Source organism: Phalacrocorax aristotelis, chromosome 15, assembly GCF_949628215.1.
Source record: "Phalacrocorax aristotelis chromosome 15, bGulAri2.1, whole genome shotgun sequence".
Lineage (NCBI taxonomy): Eukaryota > Metazoa > Chordata > Aves > Suliformes > Phalacrocoracidae > Phalacrocorax > Phalacrocorax aristotelis.
This window is the reverse complement of record NC_134290.1, coordinates 14739242-14758755: the sequence shown is the minus strand read 5'-3', so window position 1 is coordinate 14758755 and position 19514 is coordinate 14739242. Positions and strand designations below refer to the sequence as shown.

Genomic DNA, 19514 nt, shown 5'->3' with positions numbered 1-19514 from the left:
TGTACAGACAGCTCATAAATAAATATTCCCGTCTTCCTGAGCCTGGCACGCAGCAGGGGAAATCAAGCAAGGGACTGCGTGCGGGCAGGGGCCGCGGGCACTGCCGCAGGGCAGCTCTCGCCCAGCGGGGCGGCCTCCGTGCCACGGCAGCAACCCTTCGGGGCTCACTCTCCCCCCTCATAAACGTTTTAATTACATTTTCATCTAGGAAATGCAGCTTACGGGGATGCAAGAAAAGAGGAAAAGGCAAACAGGCAATCTTGTGTTAATCATACGCCCCAACACCTGCTCTTGCTTTGAAAAAGAAAAGGGGTGCAGGGAGAGCAGCAAACGTCAAAACGCACACAGCGTTGAGCCAAGCCCAACCCGGGCTCGTGCAGCTGAACTGCATGCAATCTACACCACAAAATCAAACGGTGAACGCCAAAGCACTGCCATTTTTCTTTTAGACAGCCCTTGTCAGGCCTTTTTGTTTGAGGAGAACTGTAAAGACCACCCTCAGTTCCTGGCTGAATCACCCAAGGCTTCGCCCAGCTTTACCTGCCAGACACCTGCGGTACCATAGAGCAGATACGTGGGGCAGGGATGACAATGCTATAAATCAAATCTGCTGTAAAAAACCCAAATCTATAGCTCAAACTTACTGTAGCTGGCAAAAGGTTATGCAAATCACAAAACCCATTTAAGTTAACCATCATGCAAGAGCAGAAGCTAACAGGGAAAAATGTCTAGGAAATATCTTCTCACCAGTGCTCTTTCAGAGAGGTGACAATTAACCAATAACGCATCAAAGAACAAATAAATCACTACGCAAAAATGTACTTCACTCATACCAGTACAAATGGGAACAACTGGGCAGTTTGGGACATGACAGCTTCCCTTGTCCTGGCTTGCCTTTTGGAAGAGCGATGGCAATGGTCACTGCTGACTGGGGAAACCAGGCCGCGTGTTGAGCAAAGTCAAAGGACGCCTTGTTCAAACCGGCACTCACCCTTGTATTAACACGTGAAATACTTCAAGAGAACTTATTAGCGACTGCATGTCGTAGATATTTCAGCTCAAGTGCAACATCGAGCGGTGTGACAATCACACAGAGACAGACAAAAGCCTGAAAGCTTATGTCTCAAAAAGGATCAAAAGACGATAGCAGTCTGCACTGAGTACTAGAGGAGAGAAAACATCTCCGTATATAAACATGGCACTGCCTCTACAGCAGCTGTTTGCATTATTGATCCAGGGTAACCTCTGGCATTTGTATAGCACGGGACGTACAGCAGCTGGGAGTGCGGAGGTGATACCAGGGTGCTGTGCTGAGTAATGCCCAGGCAGGAAGAGCAGAACCTGGCAGCAACGGAGGATGTGTCTCAGTGGTTTCACCAGCGTCTGTTTCACAAATTGCTTCAGCAGAAGGCTGCTGGAAGAGAGCAGCCCCATAACACATTCCCAGGCAGCCGGGTCCCAGTGCTCAGGCTGACAGACACTGACCCCCCGCCCGAGGAGAACTGCCTGGGGCTGATGGGCACCATACTCGAGACCAGACATACCAGCCCACCCTCCTAAATTAGCAACGTGCAATGGCCACAGAGGAATGAGCTCCCTTCACCTACAACAGAGTTGAAGAGCCACCATCACCACCTTTTTATTCCAGCAAATCTGAGCAATTATCCATAAGGGGAGGAAGATATCCCTAAGGGGAGGAAAAAAAGAGTTCATAGGTGCCTCCTGAGTTGGTTTGTTTTTAAAACGACACTCAAGAGATGTAGTACTGACATTAAACCCCCAGTGCACTGAATCCAAAACAGGGAATAAAAGAATACCATTGGTCTCGAAACATTACAGATACCCTACGCTGAACGCCGGGACATCACATCACTGGCTAGGGATGTTGACTTCCTCTTTATGCTGCCTCCACCTTCCCCCATGCAATATCCAACAGCTGATTATTCTGTTGTTTGTAGTAGACTGAAGTAATTAAGCTTAACCCTAGTCCTGTGGGAGTCCCAGAGAAGGTTAGTGATCCACAGGCATGACATGCTGTTATTTATAGCTGATTAAGTTCTATTTATCTACATTTAAATGTTGCAGGAGATGGGAGAGATCCCAAAACACATCTGTGTCTTATTAGAAACGCCAGCTGTGTGCAGTAGCTTGAAGTTTGCCTTTCTTGAGATGTTATAAGGGGGGGAAAAAAAAGCCAAAACCCAACCCAAACCAGAATAATTCAAATTCTTCAGTGTAGCTGAATAAATTGGTGCGGTTTAGTCATGATCTTCAAGATGTAAGCCTGACACCCCATGCAACTGAACTGCTTCTGGGGTCAAACTCAAACCCAAAATTAGCTAGGCTGCTCTGAAGTGGTCCTGAACACTGTAATTACATTTAATTTTTACTGTAAGACTATTCATGTCTTAAGAGACATGAGAAAGGTGACCCGCGGGTTACAAACCAGATCTTTAGAGCCATAACTTCTGAGCCTCTATGCATTTAGGAAGAGCCCTGTCGTTTCACTACTAAGACCATCTTCATATATATGATCTGTTTTTAGACCCACACAAAGGAAGACGAGCAAATCGAGGGGACGCAGTTCTGTCACCACCCTTTCCTTCAGACAGATGTGGTGCTGGGGTCCAGAGTAACAACAGAGGTTGGTATTAAAACCTTTATGTTTGCTTCCTCTGTGTAATTTAAATTACTGCATTTGTGGGGGTAGAGAACAATAACGGAACTACTCGCATGTAGGAGACGAAAATGCTTTCAAGAATAGTATACTAGTAACTCCAAGTCAGGCTCTAAAGGAAGGGATGGCACTGTCCTGTCACTGTTAGCACCAAATCACAAGAGGTAATGCAGAGTTCACCTCCTAATTGCCAAAGCAGAGTGTCATGACAGAAACAGCAAGCTCACGTCCCCTTCTGCAATAGTCCGGAGTTGAACATCCAGCCGGCGACAGCAGGACAGAGCAGGGACACCTAGGTCTTGCAGCTGCACACCTATAACGCTCCATAAGATGTTTCTCAAGAGCCATAATAACAATTGATCATCTGTTTCCCTAATCCTATGTCTTTACATGCAAACTATATGCGATTTGTGAGATTTTCTTTGGTAACTGTTCCAGCCCAGAAGAGCGAGCTGAGTTTCACTTTTAGCACCACCTGAAATGGAGCCGAGATTCAAAATGAAACTTTAGGGTAAAAAGCAAAACCTCTGAGTTTTGCAAAGACTTCTTTGCAATGCTCCACCAGAGCTTTGATAACCTCTTCTCACACAGGAATCAGTGAGCCTGTATCCACCGGAGCTCTGTGAAACCGTGCACCTTGAAGGGAGGACACCCATAAGTACTACTTTCACCCAAGCCACTGACTGCGATCTTGTGATGGAAAATTAACCAGCTGTCAATCACTCCACAGCAGACCAAACTGCCATGGCAGCTCACGTTAGGCTTCAGTTGCAATTCTCGCACACAATTTGACCCAGGTGGTAAAAGCCACCCAACTCTCTCTTTGCAAGTTCTCTTGCAAGCTCCAGGCTCTGACCATCCCCACGCCACGCAGTGGCCAACAACAACTCGCTCTTACCAGTCCCAGCCCACATCTACTCAAGTGATGCAAGCGTAGGCTGCCATTAATGGAGCGTTAAACCTCAGGTTAGAGTACGGCTGGAGTGAGGCTGTGATATTTCCAGTTTCGCTGAGAAAGGCAACACTGCCAGCTCTTTGTTTTGTTGCAAGGCATGCGACAATTTGGCATCGCCCTCTAAGTTCTGAAATTTGCTGGAACAAAAGAAATGTTGAGCTTTCATTAAAGGGAAAAAAAGAAAGTGTACGGTCTCAAGTCACAAACACAGACTTGAAAACAAAGCCCACGAGCGCCTGGACACAATTAAGACTACTCTACCCCAGTACTCATTAAATATCTCAGTTGCTGGGTAGCTTCTTTGTTCATTCTTACTATTTGATTAGATTTGATAAATACTTTGGAGCTGTGCTTCTGCTATGCTTCATTTGTTGCTCAATCGCTCTTTCACAGGCCTCCTGCACAACCCTAAGGAAATCATGTGGTCACCCTACACCTCAGTCCGCTATTTCTAAAAACAGAGTGCGATCGTTTTTTTTTTCTTCCAACTCTGACTGCCCTATTTACCTCGTGTCATCTGTTCTAGGGCTAGAAATGGTTTATACCATGCCTCTCAGAACATCTCTAGCACAAATACCTAAGTCATGCAAAAATCAGCGAACTATCATCACATCAGAAACCTAATCTTCACAATCTCAAAAATTAATCTGTTCCTGGACAGGAACCAGAGCTCCAACACAAATGCTGCCCCATTAAAAACTTGCCATGTATATGTTATAATCCACATATAAACAAAAAAGCTTTAGCTCAGTGACCTCATAAAACTGATGTTTTGAGATATAACACAGAACAATCAGCCTCTTAACTGCTAACTTCTCTTACCGGCGCTTTTAGATGACGTGTTTCGGCAGTTGCAAGCACACACGGGCATACGTTCAGTAAGTCAACTGCCAAAAAGGTTCCTCCCATATTACAGAAAAAAATGAAGCATTTCGGGTTAAAAACAAGGGAAAAAAAAACCCAAACAAAACCACCAACAAAGCAAAGTCTGGTTATTCCAGAGTACAGTTTCCCCTGGTACTTTGTGTTGCAATTATTTACATATCCCCAGACAGTCAAACTGATGTGGTCCAAAGTTTTGTTGTGGTCTTTGTAGAACATGTCGTGCCTGTGCCAAATGGAGCATGCTTAGCGCGTTTATCAGGCTGAACGGGACAACAGGGGATACATTTGCTACTAAAGGTAAAAAAAACCCAACGTCAGTAAGAGACATGAAATCAGCTCATCACAAACACCAAGTCAAAAAACCACAACAAAACACAAAAACAAATTCAAGCACGCTACAGGAAGGAGGTACGAGTTGCAACCACCTTGACACCTCGAGGCTCTTTGGTCTGATGAACAGCACTAGTCACCAACACTTTCCAGCTTCACAGCTTCAACGTGGGGGCTCTACGGCGAATACATTATCACACATTTTAGCCCAGAATGTGAAGAACCATACTTGCACGCTGCCGTTCAGGCTTCCTCACATATTGTCCCAAATGATCTTTTCTCCACTCTTGCAGATGCAAGATAAAAACAAACAACTTGTAACTACTCACCAGTTCGATCTCTGCCAGGCTCGGCGGCTGCAACCCTGATGCCCTGCCTGCCACCGCTCCCGGCGGAGCCGCATCCTTATAACCACACGACAGAAATAGGCAGCAGCAGCACAGCGTTGTAAAAGCACAGTGGAGGTCCAGTCTTACCAACAGGACGCTCCTCTTAAGACTCATATAATAACAGCAGTAGTTGTTACACATCGGTACGTTACAAATGCTGCTCGGTATGAGAATCGCAACTGTCCTGTTGTGCCAGCAATGCCATGTAGTCATCTGTACATTGTTTAAAAAGGTAATACTTTTGGGTAGGAGAACCCCAGTGGTGTAACGCAAACAGCTCTCCTATGACCAAACCAAGAGAAGTTTAACTGTGACCAGTCACAGGCTTTTGCAGAATATTGTAAATACAATTAATACCCAAGATGTGTAATTATCTCAGCAGACACTTCCTCCCCATGCTTCTTTCGTAGTATTTTATGTTTATCCTTTGGCCGGAGAGGCTAAAAACACATCTGTAGACAAGTATTGCCTGGATGCACTGCTTTACTATTAAAGCCTAATGAGCATGAGCAGAACTCTCAAAGCGAAGAACACTGAAAAGACTTTTCACCCTGAAAATTAATCCTGAATTTCCATTTTCTAACCACAGTCCTACGACTTCAGTATTTTCCCTAATGTTCATCCAAGTTCCATAGTTTCTCTGCTTCCTCACTTCAAATTATATTTATATGAAAACCAAATAAATTTAAATGATTTTGAAAAAACTAAGCAGCACACACTTTCAGATGTGCAAGACCTGCTGAGCGCATAATTTGTTAGAATGCAGAACCAAAAGAAGGCCATATTGCTGTACCATGTAAATCACCTTCAATAAACATTAGACAAAGACACCCACGCCGGTCGGTTTCAGTAACCCTGCTTCTGTCCCGCTCCGTACACACGTACGGGATGAGTTCAGCTGGAGGTTTGTTACTAGCCTCTATCTAAAAAACCCACAAAAATCACAAAACCCAAAACGTAACAGTCAGAACTCGCATAAGCGACACAGGTACTGCCACGAACATCGGGTGGGTTTTTAAGGACTGGTATTTTACGTGTCCGTTAAATGAACTGTCATAAACTGATAGATTTTTACAGGAACTTTGTATTTTGGGAAGTACACGGAGAACGCTACCAAGCGTGCTGAACCACCAGCCTTTAGTATCCTCGTAACTTGTAAAACTCTGCGTGCAGCTCAGCGCACTTAAATCGGATCAGACGGCGAGAGGCGCAGAAGTACCTTGTTTTTCTTCTTCTCGTCAGCATCCACTTCCACTCCTCAGCACGAGTCACCTCCTCTACGCACATACGCCATTCCCAGAAAGCGCTCAGAAGAGGCTGCGTGTCTCAAAATAACAAGGATCCCAATCAAGAGCTTAAGCACTTAAACAAAAACATGAAACAAAAGGAGAGAAGGGGGGTGGAGGGAAAAAAAAATGCAGTGGAATAAATCCAACCGTAGCTTCTCGGCAGCTCAGCAAGCCCCTAGCAAGTGCCAGCAGTTTCAAAAGAGCTGTAATCTCTAAACTGTTATCAAGGTTTTATTGCACTCGAGTTCTTATCTAAACCAAACAATCACTAGAACAGCAGCTGATAAGGCATCCTGACAAGGTAATTTCAGCAATTTAAATCCACAGCTACAGCCATCATACACCGAGAATATTTGAACGCTCTTTCCAGTTCAACCTCTAATCTCGCTTCCTCTGTTCTTTCCAAACACAGGGCCAATTTTTCTCTCTTACAGCCGGGCGCGCTTCCTGCCATCGCTCGTGTTACGGGCAGGTGCCCTTTGAGCTCTCCTCTTTGGCGTGTGTGGCCCATCCACCAACGCCGGCTTGCTTAATCAAAAGGATCGTTATTTTCTCTCTGAATTCAAGCGGCTGTTTTCCCTGGCTTGACAAAGGTCCATCGCTCAAAGCGGTGGCTACATCTGTCACAAGCTGTTGTGTGGGAAAGGAGAGGGGAATCAAAGGCAGCAAACGCGACACAGGATCAGCCTTGGCCCTGGTGTAATTTGGTGTAACACAATGGGAATATTTGATTTGTAGCCCTGCGGGCTTTTCCCCTAGAACACCTCACCCACACATCGCAAGGCGGGATTAGCCGAGGAGACTTTTAGCTCAATGTCTCCTCTTCCAAAATCATCCATCTGCCAGAAAATCCAGTATCTTTTTTCCTCCGTTTTCGCTTGTAACAGACTTTTTACATCAGGCCAGACTTTGATTTACAGGACATCTGAAAACACTTATTTATGCTAAACGTCGCTGGCAAGGGACATCGAAACCAAAACAAACCCAACTACCTCAACCGGACAGAAGCATCAGTCAATCTGACGCAATTTCTTCTGGACACTAGACGGTGCCTTGACACGATTCCTAACTATTTCTCTCCTTATGCTAGAGCAAAAAAACGATATTAAGCTACTAACATCTCCCCCTGTCTCCAAAGCTAAGCAGCAACTTCCCTGTATCGCATAACGTTTATGTACATAAGAGAGGGCAGAGCAGCTTGAGAACCACCCGGGTTTACCCTCGGCTTTCCGCAGCCCCCGCAAGGCGGGGGGGCCAAGCACGGCTCTTGTGCAATCGCCCCGGGCACACCCAGCATCTGCAAGTGCACCAGAAACGGCAGCCAGAGCTACTAAAGTTACTCCAGTAACCAGAGGAAAGTTCCTGGCGTAAACTGCAACCAGTCCCTTCTGCGGTGCCATAACTGACTTTGTCAGAGCTGTTGCCTTCATATGAACAGAAAGCGAATGGCATAAACTAGAGAAATTGCTCAATTCCCTCAGGTTGAACTTTCAAAATCAGGAAAGGGAATTCAAGATTTCTTGGCATATGCACACAGGGAAAAAATAAAAACCCCAACCAGATGCTGCAAAAACCAAGAAATCCCTTCGCTAAGGATGGAAAATTCCTTTACACCCTATTTCAAAAACTTTCTTCAATCAAAACTTAATGAATCAAGAGACAAAACAGATGCAAAAACCCATTTTCCTCTATAAATCATCATGTCTGACATGCGAAATGCAAACTAATTTGTTTAAATTACAAGATTTAAATGTGGTTATAAGAATAATAGAGTGTCTTCAGATCTTAATCAGAAAAAATATATCTTGAGTTTCAGAAAAATTACCCAGCTCAAGTAGGAACAGAGCATAGAAATATAACACGGTATCCTTCGCTAGCCCAGAGAGCAATGAGTTATTTCCTTTCCCTTACCAGCATGAAGACTGGTAAGAGTTTTTTCATTCCTGAACACCTCAGACTGGGACAGTACTGGGTCCCTGGCACCAGGGAAACCCCCCAGAAATTAACTCATTTACCGGATTTGAAAATCTTGATGTGTTTGAATATTGCTCCGAAGGAGGCTACATCACGATCCGGATTGCATGAGTACCTAACGCAAAGGAAGAAACCAGTCATCCAGCTCTAAAAAGACCCACAGTTTGTACCGAAACACACATCACCTTGTGTTCCTCCTCTGCGGCTTTGAGGGGGGGTTACTGGGGCTGGGTATTGCATTCAGATGGGTCTCTAGGGTATAATTTTTGCAAGGACTGTGCACGACCCCTGGGTCCAACTGGTCTGCTTCATGAACAAATGAACGTTAGAGTTCAACCCGTTTCATCAACCAAGCCCTGAGCGCACAGCAAACTCGCCTGGGAGAGCACAGTTGTGATACATCCACTCAGCATTTGAAACATCCAAACCAACCTGCCATAAACTGTCACTTCAGGCATTTATGGCAGACAGTAAACACATGCTTATCAGAGAACAGCCCAGCCAATGGAGCAGCGTTTCTTATCAAATCAACAGCTTATCAGGGAACCTAACAAAAATAAAGGTTACACCATATGGTCTCCTCCTTTTTACCTCTGCTCTGTCGAGGCATATGATTTCAATTAAAGCTACATTGCTCAGGCTTTTGTAGACTTGCTTCCTCCTTGCCTGCCCTTGAAAGCAAAATCCTACCTTTATAGCAAGGCCCACAGAAACAATCCCCTACAAAACCCTGCTGAACTTGACAAATATCCCATCGACCCAGCTGCTGCCATCGGGGCCATCACTTGCGCCCACCTGCACGAATCGATAGCCCGACGTGGCAGCGTGTGCCTTGCGCGAGCCCCCCCGCGCATCTGCTCACGTGCGGCTTCCTGCGCTTCGGCAACAAAATGAAGGTCAAGAGGTATCGCGAGCGACCACGTCGCGCGGCTGATGGGGGATATTTGCACGGTCACTGGAATCACGCTGAGATTCTATCAACGGAGACCATTTCCGCTGCTAGTGGCAGACGACGATTTGGTTAACCAAATTAACAAACGAAAACAGAAAAAGAGCAATGAATTAGGAAGGAACTCGGGTTCCCTTACGGCTACCTGTTATCAGGAGCTGCCTAAAAATATTAGCTCAGGTTGCTTGTACAAAGGGTTGTGTGAACAAGGGCATTCCTGAAGTGCGCAGAAGCGAGTATTTTTGTTTGGCCAATACAATTATTAAAGCTCCCTTCAAAAGGCACATTTGTCCACGCAACGAGTGATTCCTCCCTCTGCGGTTGTTACGTACCCCACTGCAGCCCTGCTCTTACTGGCAACGTAACAAAAGCCCCTTCAAACAGAATAGGTTGGATCCAACTTTCTGCCTGTAACTTAAATGAACTTAATTAACCATCACCTCATTAACAGTTGATACCATTATTAGATCACCTTCCGTCCGTAAGTTTACAGCGGCGGCACTGGAAAGTAACCACGTAAACAGCAGCCAGACGGACACCGAGAAGCAGGTTTCTTGCGTGATTATTCATGCTGTTTTCTGAAACAATCGCTATTAAATTAAATGGGACTGTTTGTATTTACATTCATATGTGTAAACTGCTAAATTAAGAAGGACCAGAAGAACTTCAGGTGCTGAGCTGCTGGCGGCTGGCAAGCTGTACTTTACCCAGAGTCTCCTCCGCTTCCAGGGAACAGGCCGGTGAAGAGTTACTCAACACAAGGAAGAAACTCTCTTGATTTTTTTTTATTCAGAACAGGCTTTTCAGATTACAAAGCCGCTGTCAGTATTATCACAGAACTACACGAATAATGACTTTTAAAAAATTCAATAGAAGCAGCCAAACTACTCACTCACCACTTTAAACTACACAGTCCCGGTCAATCCATGCTCCTAATCTCGACATGTGAAAGTTCCTTCCAACACATTTATCTCGTCAGATATTAGAAATGAACCTGAAAAACGGAATTACCCTGTAAAGTGGTCTGTTACTTCTCTCTACTTTTGATATGATCCAAGAATAAAATATTTGGGCTCAGTATTCTCTTGTTGACAACACTGTACTTTGCTGAGCTGGATGATCCGGAACAAGAGGCATTCATTTATACTTACAGATGGAGACTGATTTTAATCAGTATTACCCAAATTGCCGTGGTGATATTTGCTAGGTTTTGAGAGCACAAAACTCACTTCTCTCTGTGCCATCACCAAAGGTAATCAATGTAATATTTGTCTTGCAAGCCAAAAAGGCATCTTGCCATTGTCCTGCTGCCACACAGCCGAGCACACACTCTTCTTCAGAGCTTTGCTGAGCCCAAGTGCAACTTGGCCGGTGCTGCTCACAGTTCTTACAGCCTGACTACAGACAGAAGCGGCTCCGAACTGAGGCGGATATGAATTTAAAGAGTGATATTCCTTTCAGATAAGGAGCCTTTTCCAGTTCACTTTACTACACTGAATCAAGGTAAACTGCTGAGCGCGTCACATGGTGAGCTCTTTTGGGTCATTTCTCCTTGTAAACAAGCCCTAAAAATCTGGGGGCTGCTGAAGATACTGCACGGGATATAAGCTCTGCCACCTCGGCCCCTGGTTCCACACCTCCTCCTGCCTGTGCTGCAGCCTGGGGTCCTCCTCGGATGAGTAGGAACGGTCTAAATCTAGAACTTTCCTGATTAAAGATTTTAATGAAAAAAGACAGCTAAAAATAGATACTCACCCATCCTTTCAATACCACTGACGGCTTCTTTGCTGAGAAAAAACATGAAACGGGTTCTGATTTTTTATTATGGTTTTTTTAAAATCCTATAAATCTGTACTGCCTTCATGGATTATGCTGTTGTTACCAAGCCAGGTTAAATTTAGTTCTGATGTAATGCACTGACATCTCAGCGAACTCATAAACACAAACCCTCCTTGATAAGCAAGCAATAAAACCCTGTCCTTTATTGCCACCAAGGTAATTCATACTTTAATACAACTATTATTTCAGTACTAAGATTATTTTACTGCAGCAAATTGAATTCCTCATGAAGGAAATAAAAGAGAAGAAAATGCGTGAGAAATGCTGAAGCAAAACTCAGATTCTGTGAGAGACTAGAGAAAAAAAAATTCAGAGCAACTGAAATTACTACTGATATTACAAGAAAGGATGGCTTAAAATAACATTATTTCTCATAGTGTTGCTGGGAGAGTTTGAAGATTGTCAAGACTAAGCATTTCCATACTGCACTTCATCCAAGACTATCAGAAAATAAGCATTAAACTGCTCACTTCACAGCCGCCTCAAGGACAGGATTCCCAGTTTCTAGCAAACAAACCTGCAGTAGGCAAAACGCTGCAACCCAGAATCTGAGGTCTTATTTCTGACTCATGCTTTCTCAGTCTTGCAAAATGCTTCCCTTTCCACAGCTTGGAACTGATTTGCAAATTATTCTTTTACTAGCGCTCAAAAATTAGGAACGGGTTGAAAGATCAAGGGTAGTCCTGAGAATTTACCCAATTTGTGCAAAGATTTAGAAGGCAAGTTAACCATCTGCTGCATGTTGGAACAGCTGAGAATCAGAACTCTTGTTCCCATTCGTAATCTTAACACCGCAGGCTCCAGAAATGTTTTCATTAACACAAATTTTGTATTCAGAGAATCACACACCACTATCGTCATCCTAAACCCGCACTCAGTGCTTTGTACCATACGGCATTTCTTGATCAATACTAATACGATTCATAAATTGGTAGGGGATTTGGAAATACAGTTTGTATTTTATTCCTTTGGAAGTCTCTAAGACCTTAATTATAGGGAGAGTGATCTTTTTTTCTCACAGAGGAGAACGTTAACTAGTTCATTTCTATTCACTAGTCAATCTAGTGTAACTGGCATTTCAGTAACACAGGTTTACTACACTTTAACAGGAGACCGGAATACAGATGAAGCAGCTCACCATGAGCTACAGCCAACGCAACCCAAAACCTTGCCGCTTCAGGCGGGTGCTGCTCAGCTGTGGAGCCGTTTACCTGAAGTGAGCTGCTCTCCAGTTCACAGCAGACAGATGTCCGACGTCAAAAGCCCTACTATCACCATCAGCACTGCCCGACGGTTGCATCAGGAGGTCAAGCAGAGAAGAGCCCATCAAGAGCCCACGAGCAGAGGAGAGGGAGGAACGGCCTCGTTTGTTACCATGATTAATTCGGGCGGCGTGGCAGCGCACAAAGGCCGCTCGCGGGACGGAGGCTCACCAGATGGCGTACGCATCTCAGCCGAGAGCACCCTGCCCTAAAAGACCCACGTCTACGGTTTAAAGATGCAACATAACACTGGCAAACCTGTGCAGCGAGGAATTGTGTCATTCTGTTAGCTTCACTGGACTTGGCTTTGCTCGTGTTTTACTTGAGGGTACAGAAGGAAGGGAAAAGGGAAGGCAGAATATCCCCAGCTGAGCTGGTGGCATGGCTTCTGCAGGCAAGAGAGGGAATTTGGAGAGACTGCAAAGGAAACTACAGCAGCATCTGTTTCGATTTTAGGAGGAAAGCCTCCCTGTGCATTAAAAAGCAGTCAGATAAAACATGAGATGCAACACTCGTTTGGTGCTCAGTAACAGCTACGATGCTGGTAAAGGAAAAACAGGGCTGCTGTTTGCACCCAGTAGATGCCAGATGAGAAAGACAGACTTAATCGATGTGGTTAGAAATGAAGCACCCTTTTCCTATGTATAGCATTACAGTGCAGAGTGTCGCATCGGAGGATGAGTCTATTCTCATTGAGCACTTCAGGCTTCTCCTTCAGATTGAGATCTGCCATGTGCAAGGATCAGGCTCTGCGCAATTAGAGGAGTTTACAGAGTATTTTCATTTTCGAGTAAATTAACTAGAGTGGTTTCTCAATACCACAAGGCTTGAAACAGAATTGGGATCTCCACTGAGTACAGCACAGCCTTGTACAAAACAACGACCACCCCCACCAAAACCAAAAGGAAGTTGGAACATAAGGAAAATAATTAGAAACAAAAATAAAATAAATTTTTTTTAAAAAATCAACGTACTTCTACCTTCCACCTCCCCACCAAACCAAAATCAAGCAGTCAAAACACGCTGGCTGCACCCACACAAGAAAGAAACTGAAGAGGAAGGAACCATTTCCCTCGAATCTCCCATCTTCAGCTACACACAGCCACAATTCGCCAGGCTCGTTTTCACTGACTGCCGTGGAAAGCCCGTCTTCCCCAGACATCCTCTGGCTGAAGTTCCCACAACACCAGAGTCCATGATTTATCTGGGCTAACGCAACCCTGCACTGGCCACTAGACACAAAAGTGTGTTCTTCACTACAATGAGAACAAGAACTGATCAAAGCCGCAAAGGTTAACAAGAAAAGAAAAACATAAAATTAGGAGAAGTGAAAGCTACAGTACAGGACAGTTGTAGAGACAGGTTAATTATTAACGCTGAGGACTTACCATCCCCTGAATCTTTAAAAATGTTTAACTAGCAGTTAGAGCCACCGTAAGGAAAGTACGTGGTCGAGTCTTCTTTCCATTTTGCAGAGGAGGAGACTGAGGTGAGGGACAAGCTTTTAAAGCCACAGAGAAAGGCACAGCAACCTGAACAAAGTGTGTCTGGCTCCTAATCCCACCTGCTAGATTTAAAGGCCTCTCCTCTGGCTTACTCTCTTACAAACCTTGATCGGGAAAGTGGAAATCACTATCTTCTAAGCAGCAACATTCATATTTGTGCACCAAAAAGCACTTGCCACAGGGACAGAAAAAAAAGGCTGACCTTTGACATTTCTGAAAGCACAATAAATGACAATAGGAAGCAAAATTGTATCATGCACCAATAAACTGTATATTATTTCATGATATGAGAGGTTATTTAATCTGAAACTATAACTATTAAGGAGAGCGATAAGAGATAAGGAAGGTAAAGACTCAGGGACTTTTCAGTCGCATATCTTATCACTTCTGGTGTAATATTAACCAGCTTGATTCACACTATCCCCATCACTTTGTGATCTCTCCACAGCTGAAAACAATTAACAAATGTGAAGTATCCAGAACTTTGTTCAGTTGTGCCACTAAAACAATACAATCTTGGTTTTGATCATGCATTCAAGATACAGTAGCACCAACGTAGGGAAGATGCTAATCCTGCAGAATTTTATCTTTTTTTTGTTAAACCCGTGTAAACTTTATTTCTATTTTACTCTGAAAAGGAGAGTATCAACTCCTACTACTCCTCTACAGTCAACAGACTTTTTAATCCACTTGGCAAAGATTAGTAAACTGCTTTCTAATATATTGCTTTGACATCTCTCTAACCAATTATGTGATGTTTTCCAGCAGGCATTGATTTCTGTTAGAAGTCTACAAGGACAGTAACATTAATAAAGCTGTTTGTGTCTCTCATCACAGAAATTATTTAATGATGGCAGCACTGTCATGCACATTCACCTGTACCCAAAGGGAATCAATTTACGACCACCCACCCTGCTGTTAAATCTTTTATTTAGCTTGCATCATTATTGATTTTAACTGAAGAAGTCATGACTTGTCATTGCTTGTACTGCCTGAAAACTTAAAACCCCTTCCTTTAACATGCTGTTAAAATAGCAGGCGGTTTTGCCCATGAACAGTGGACAAGTATTGCTCAACTAACTCCTCATATCACAAACGTGCAATCACACACTGCAGCCCATGGTCGTTTCAGCTCTTGTAAACTGCAGTTGGGTAAGACAGCTCTAAGCAGAATACTGGGGCTTGATGGTTGGAGATACATACATATATATAATATTTTATTAAATATAATTTCTCTTCCTCTCCTCTAAATCCTCTATCCTGCCAAGATTTATTCACATCAATAATCTCTCTGCTTCAAGAGGTTAATGAGTATAAAATATCGGTGTGTGCTGCAACCTCAGGGACATAATCTCACACACACTTCAATGCGACACAAGCCAACCCAGCGGCCCGAAGTGGGGACCCTTCCTCCCCCAAGTCACTGCTGCTCCACTCCCCAGCAAAGTGATGGTGCACATCAGGAAACTGGTGTGCCTAAAACCAAACGACCCCCCCAAAACCAACCCAGATCCTAACCCACAGCTGTCCTGCCACAAGGGAGCAGTAGGCGTTCGGAAGAAGGCCAGCTGGAAAGCGGCAGGAGCGCTTCTTTGCAGCCGTGCCAGCCCAGAGCCGATACGAAACCTTGCTCCAAACGTATATGCAATAAATGGACCCCATACACCATTAAGGAACAAACTCTTTCTGGAGGTGGCTGTTAGGTGGGTCTTTTTGGCCAACAAAGCAAGAATGTTATGTTCTGTGATGACAAGAGTGACTCGTTAAAGAAAAAGGCCGGGCAAATAAAATACAATCCACACTTGCGCATCCTCTTCCCTTCTAACCCAGAGCTGTCTTCAGCCATTTCCCGTCCTCATAGCTACTTGGCTGATCCTCACTGATGCTGTCCAAAATGAGGTGTTTCAACACATGCTTATGTTGCAAACAACATCCAAAAGCTTTTCCTTTTATTGCAACACTGAACCAAAACAAACTTTGAAATCTCAGAAGCTGCAACAAAACAGATTTGTCATTCTCCAAGCCGGCTTTAATCCTCGCACCGCAGGAGCCTGAAAGCAGACCCAGAGATACTTTGTGCTCAGGACTGCTCGAGCTGTATGTCAGCATGTTCTTGGAAGCTCATCATCCAGTTCCTCCGGTTCCTGTGCCACCAAGAGCCTCTGACATGAGGAGACGGGTGAGGCCTCAAACACTCAATATTTCTCAAGGGAAAATAACATCCTGTTTTTCCTCACTGGAGGGTGGATGGGGAAAACCAACCCGTGAAGGCGGTTTGCAGCCACCATTACATACACAAAGGCCCAGCGAAGAGCACAAACGTTTCGTACCCACAGAGCTCACCCTTAACCCCTATGTCCTGAGCAGTCTTCCCATTTCTCTTACTGCATCTGCTTCGTGAGGTTACACTGCCTGTTATTACGGCAGCTATGGATATATGGAGGGATGGATACATTACCTCATTAGATTGAGAGTAGATATTTTATAAAAACATTTTTAACGCAGCGGCAGAGCAGGAGGAGAGATGAGAATCGACCTGCTCAAATATTGCTCCCCCCCCCGGCTGATTCACTGCTCCCTTTGGCACGGTAATAGCAATTATACCTATTGCTCTCTCTCCCCCTTGGTATAAATACTACCTTAAACCCAAAAGCCTGGTCAGATTTGAGTTGCTATTACATTACTTTTCATTTGACACATACGCCCCGCATCAAAGAGGGGTTTTTCCTCTTGAAAACAGACCTACGTGCTCCGCATGTTGGGGAAATACAGAACCCTCCCCACCTTTCATCAGCAATGTAGCATCTGCGTCTGCTTCAGAAAAACAGTTCTCTGTCAGCCATTTCAGTGAGCTACCTCCAGGATACTCTCCTCTGAATTACCAGGAGACCGGGGAGGCAGCAACCCTGAAAAGCTATGGCAGCTCTGAACACTTAACGCTCTCTGACAGCGCGTGCCTGGAGCAAGGGGCTGTAAATAGGAGGGTAAGAGACATTCTCCAGCTCAGAGAGAATCAAGGGGAAAACAGAGCCGGAAGAGTCCCTAGGCTTTCTAAAATGTAAAAAAAAGACTCCAGCTCTAAAGATTTGAAAGATGGAAATCTCCCAGCATCCTGCAGCAGCAGCCAGATGGTGTTTCTTCACTTACTGAGGCCTAGAAGAGCCATCTGAGCTAGAGGGCAAAGACAAACAAGCAGTTGTAATCACACAACTTACCAGCACCTGGAAGATAATAAATGCTACCACTTAAGAAACCCACAGAATACGTTGCATTTGGCTCAAAAGCCTCGGCTAAAGGTAACTGAACAGCTATGAGTACCAGCCTGCAACAGCAGCTCAGGACAGCGCTTCTCTGTATCCTTTCCCATTATCTTTGATGAGGAAACAATTGGGAGCCAAAAGTCCTCTGAAAACCATCAAAGTTAAGCAGAAGATTCCTGAAAAAATCCTTAAGAAATGTGACCAGTTCAGGACAGGAAATAAATATTCATCAGATGCCCGTAAAGCCCCTAGATCACTATCCAGTATCAAAGCACGCACAATGTCCTGCTTTTTCACCTCTAGGTGCGACCCATGGCAACTGGGATGAGAAATAAAAATGGAAGCGGAGAGGGGAAAAGCTGAGAATTAAGGGTTGCACAGGAGCAAGCTGGACTAGCAGGGGACAGCAACAGGTACATAATCCAACACAAAGGATATGAGGGAATGGGAAAATTCCTTCTCCTCTTCCCACCTTTTCTGTTACCGCCTCCCCAGCTGCTCCTTCAGATCCTTCCCCAAGCTGCAGGTGACCAAGCCCACGGGCCATTCCAACGTGATACAGGGCACCACTGCATCCAGACGTTTCAGAGGAACTGACCCTGCTCGAGCACAGATGTTCTACGATGCTGAAGTCGTATTGACACACATAAAAAACCCAGCATGAGACCTGAAGGTGTGACCTTTCCTAATACACCAGCGTGCCTCCCCACTGACCTAGCAGCAGCTCTTCTGAGGCTCAGCCTTCAGCTTCGTTCTCTGTGCCAAACTAATCACTGGGTTCTCAGTTAGGACTGCCAAATGAAAAATGGAGCCAATGAGTGCAGATGCCGGCACTCTGGGAGCTGGACCAGATCCACCACCTCATTTCGTACAGTCACTCCACAGCTGTCAGACAGAACAGTTACGGTCATTACCAAGCAGGGAAAGAAGGGAGCCAGATACCCACACCAACGTGTCTGTCTTTTGTAATCAACTTTCTGAGCCGTGTGTTGGGTTTTACTTCACAAAAGCATTCAGAGATACTCTAGTGTGGAAACAGAAACTGGCAAACTTACTATGCTTGTTTGAGAGAGTCATTTTTCACACACATTATTTACCTACATAAGGATACACCCAGCAAAACGATGCTGGAATTCCCTTAACCTTGTTCACAATAGTAAAGTAAATAACCTGGAATTATGGATGAACACTTGTTTAACCACAACTGTCTTAGCTACTAATTAATCTGTGTCTAATTGATCCTTTCCAAAACTTAAGATCAGTTCTGATCTCTAGTCCGAAGAGTGGGTATGGGCCAACCACGCACTGGGATGCTGGGAGCAGAAACAGGGACATGACCCGCGTGTTTGATTAAAACGTGGGAAAGTGGGTTTCTTGCATTAAAACATGAGCTCGTAAGCACTCTACATTGGCAGTTTATCTCCATTCATCAGCTACGCTGGATCCAGAGAACATGCAATACAGTTGGGAAGGCTTTTCGCTTTTTGGTTCATACTGATACCAAGAAATCCAGATCATCCTCTCAGCCTCTCACCTGTGCAGCGCATTTGCTTGCTATAGTAGAAATCGTGTCCCGCGTTAGATACCTCTTGAAATAGTCCTGTATTTTCTGTACACTCACAACTGGCAACAACTATTGATTCCTGCAAACATGCTCCTTTTCATTACCACTACTTAAACAAATGTAGAAAAATCTGAGAGAGCATTTCTGAAAAAATAGGCTGGTAAAGCCAGAAGCTATCTTATCTCAGTGCTGTACAGAGTGTGTACGGCAATCTACTCCCAGGGAACAACTCCATCTGAAGTTGGTAACTGCAAGAAAATTATTGATGCAGGAAGCATTTCAAAGCAAATACACGGTTTCTATACAAGCACTAATCTTTTACATAGCCTCCCTCCCATTGTACAGCTTGCCAAGAGGTGATTTTCTGACAGCAAAGACTGAAGTGTCAGCATTGCAGGGGTAACTGCGTTGATGTTGTACATTCGCCTCCCAGTACCGATGCACTTTTATACCAGGACCACACAAGGTAAGAATAAAGAGGTAGTTCTGAGAACATTTAAACAGATATTTTAGAAGTCCTATACATATGTATATACATACATAAACCATACATGTATATGCACACACACAAGCAATATTTATGATTATTTCAACAATTTTAAAGATAAAAACAAAACAAGGAAATAACTTTTTCTA

At 44.4% G+C, this 19514-nt stretch overlaps 1 protein-coding gene across 25 annotated transcripts in view; it reads right to left on the bottom strand.

Annotated features, from left to right (window-relative positions):
* Nucleotides 1–19514, bottom strand: part of FBRSL1 (fibrosin like 1) — a 553269-nt gene that overhangs the window by 344116 nt on the left and 189639 nt on the right. The window contains exon 1 of one of the 25 annotated variants that reach the window (XM_075110659.1): nucleotides 6456–6544. The exons of the other annotated variants lie outside the window; for them this stretch is intronic. The gene's annotated coding sequence lies outside the window, so the exon portion shown is untranslated. Of the gene's footprint in view, nucleotides 1–6455; nucleotides 6545–19514 lie in introns of those variants that run through there. 25 annotated transcript variants of the gene reach the window in all.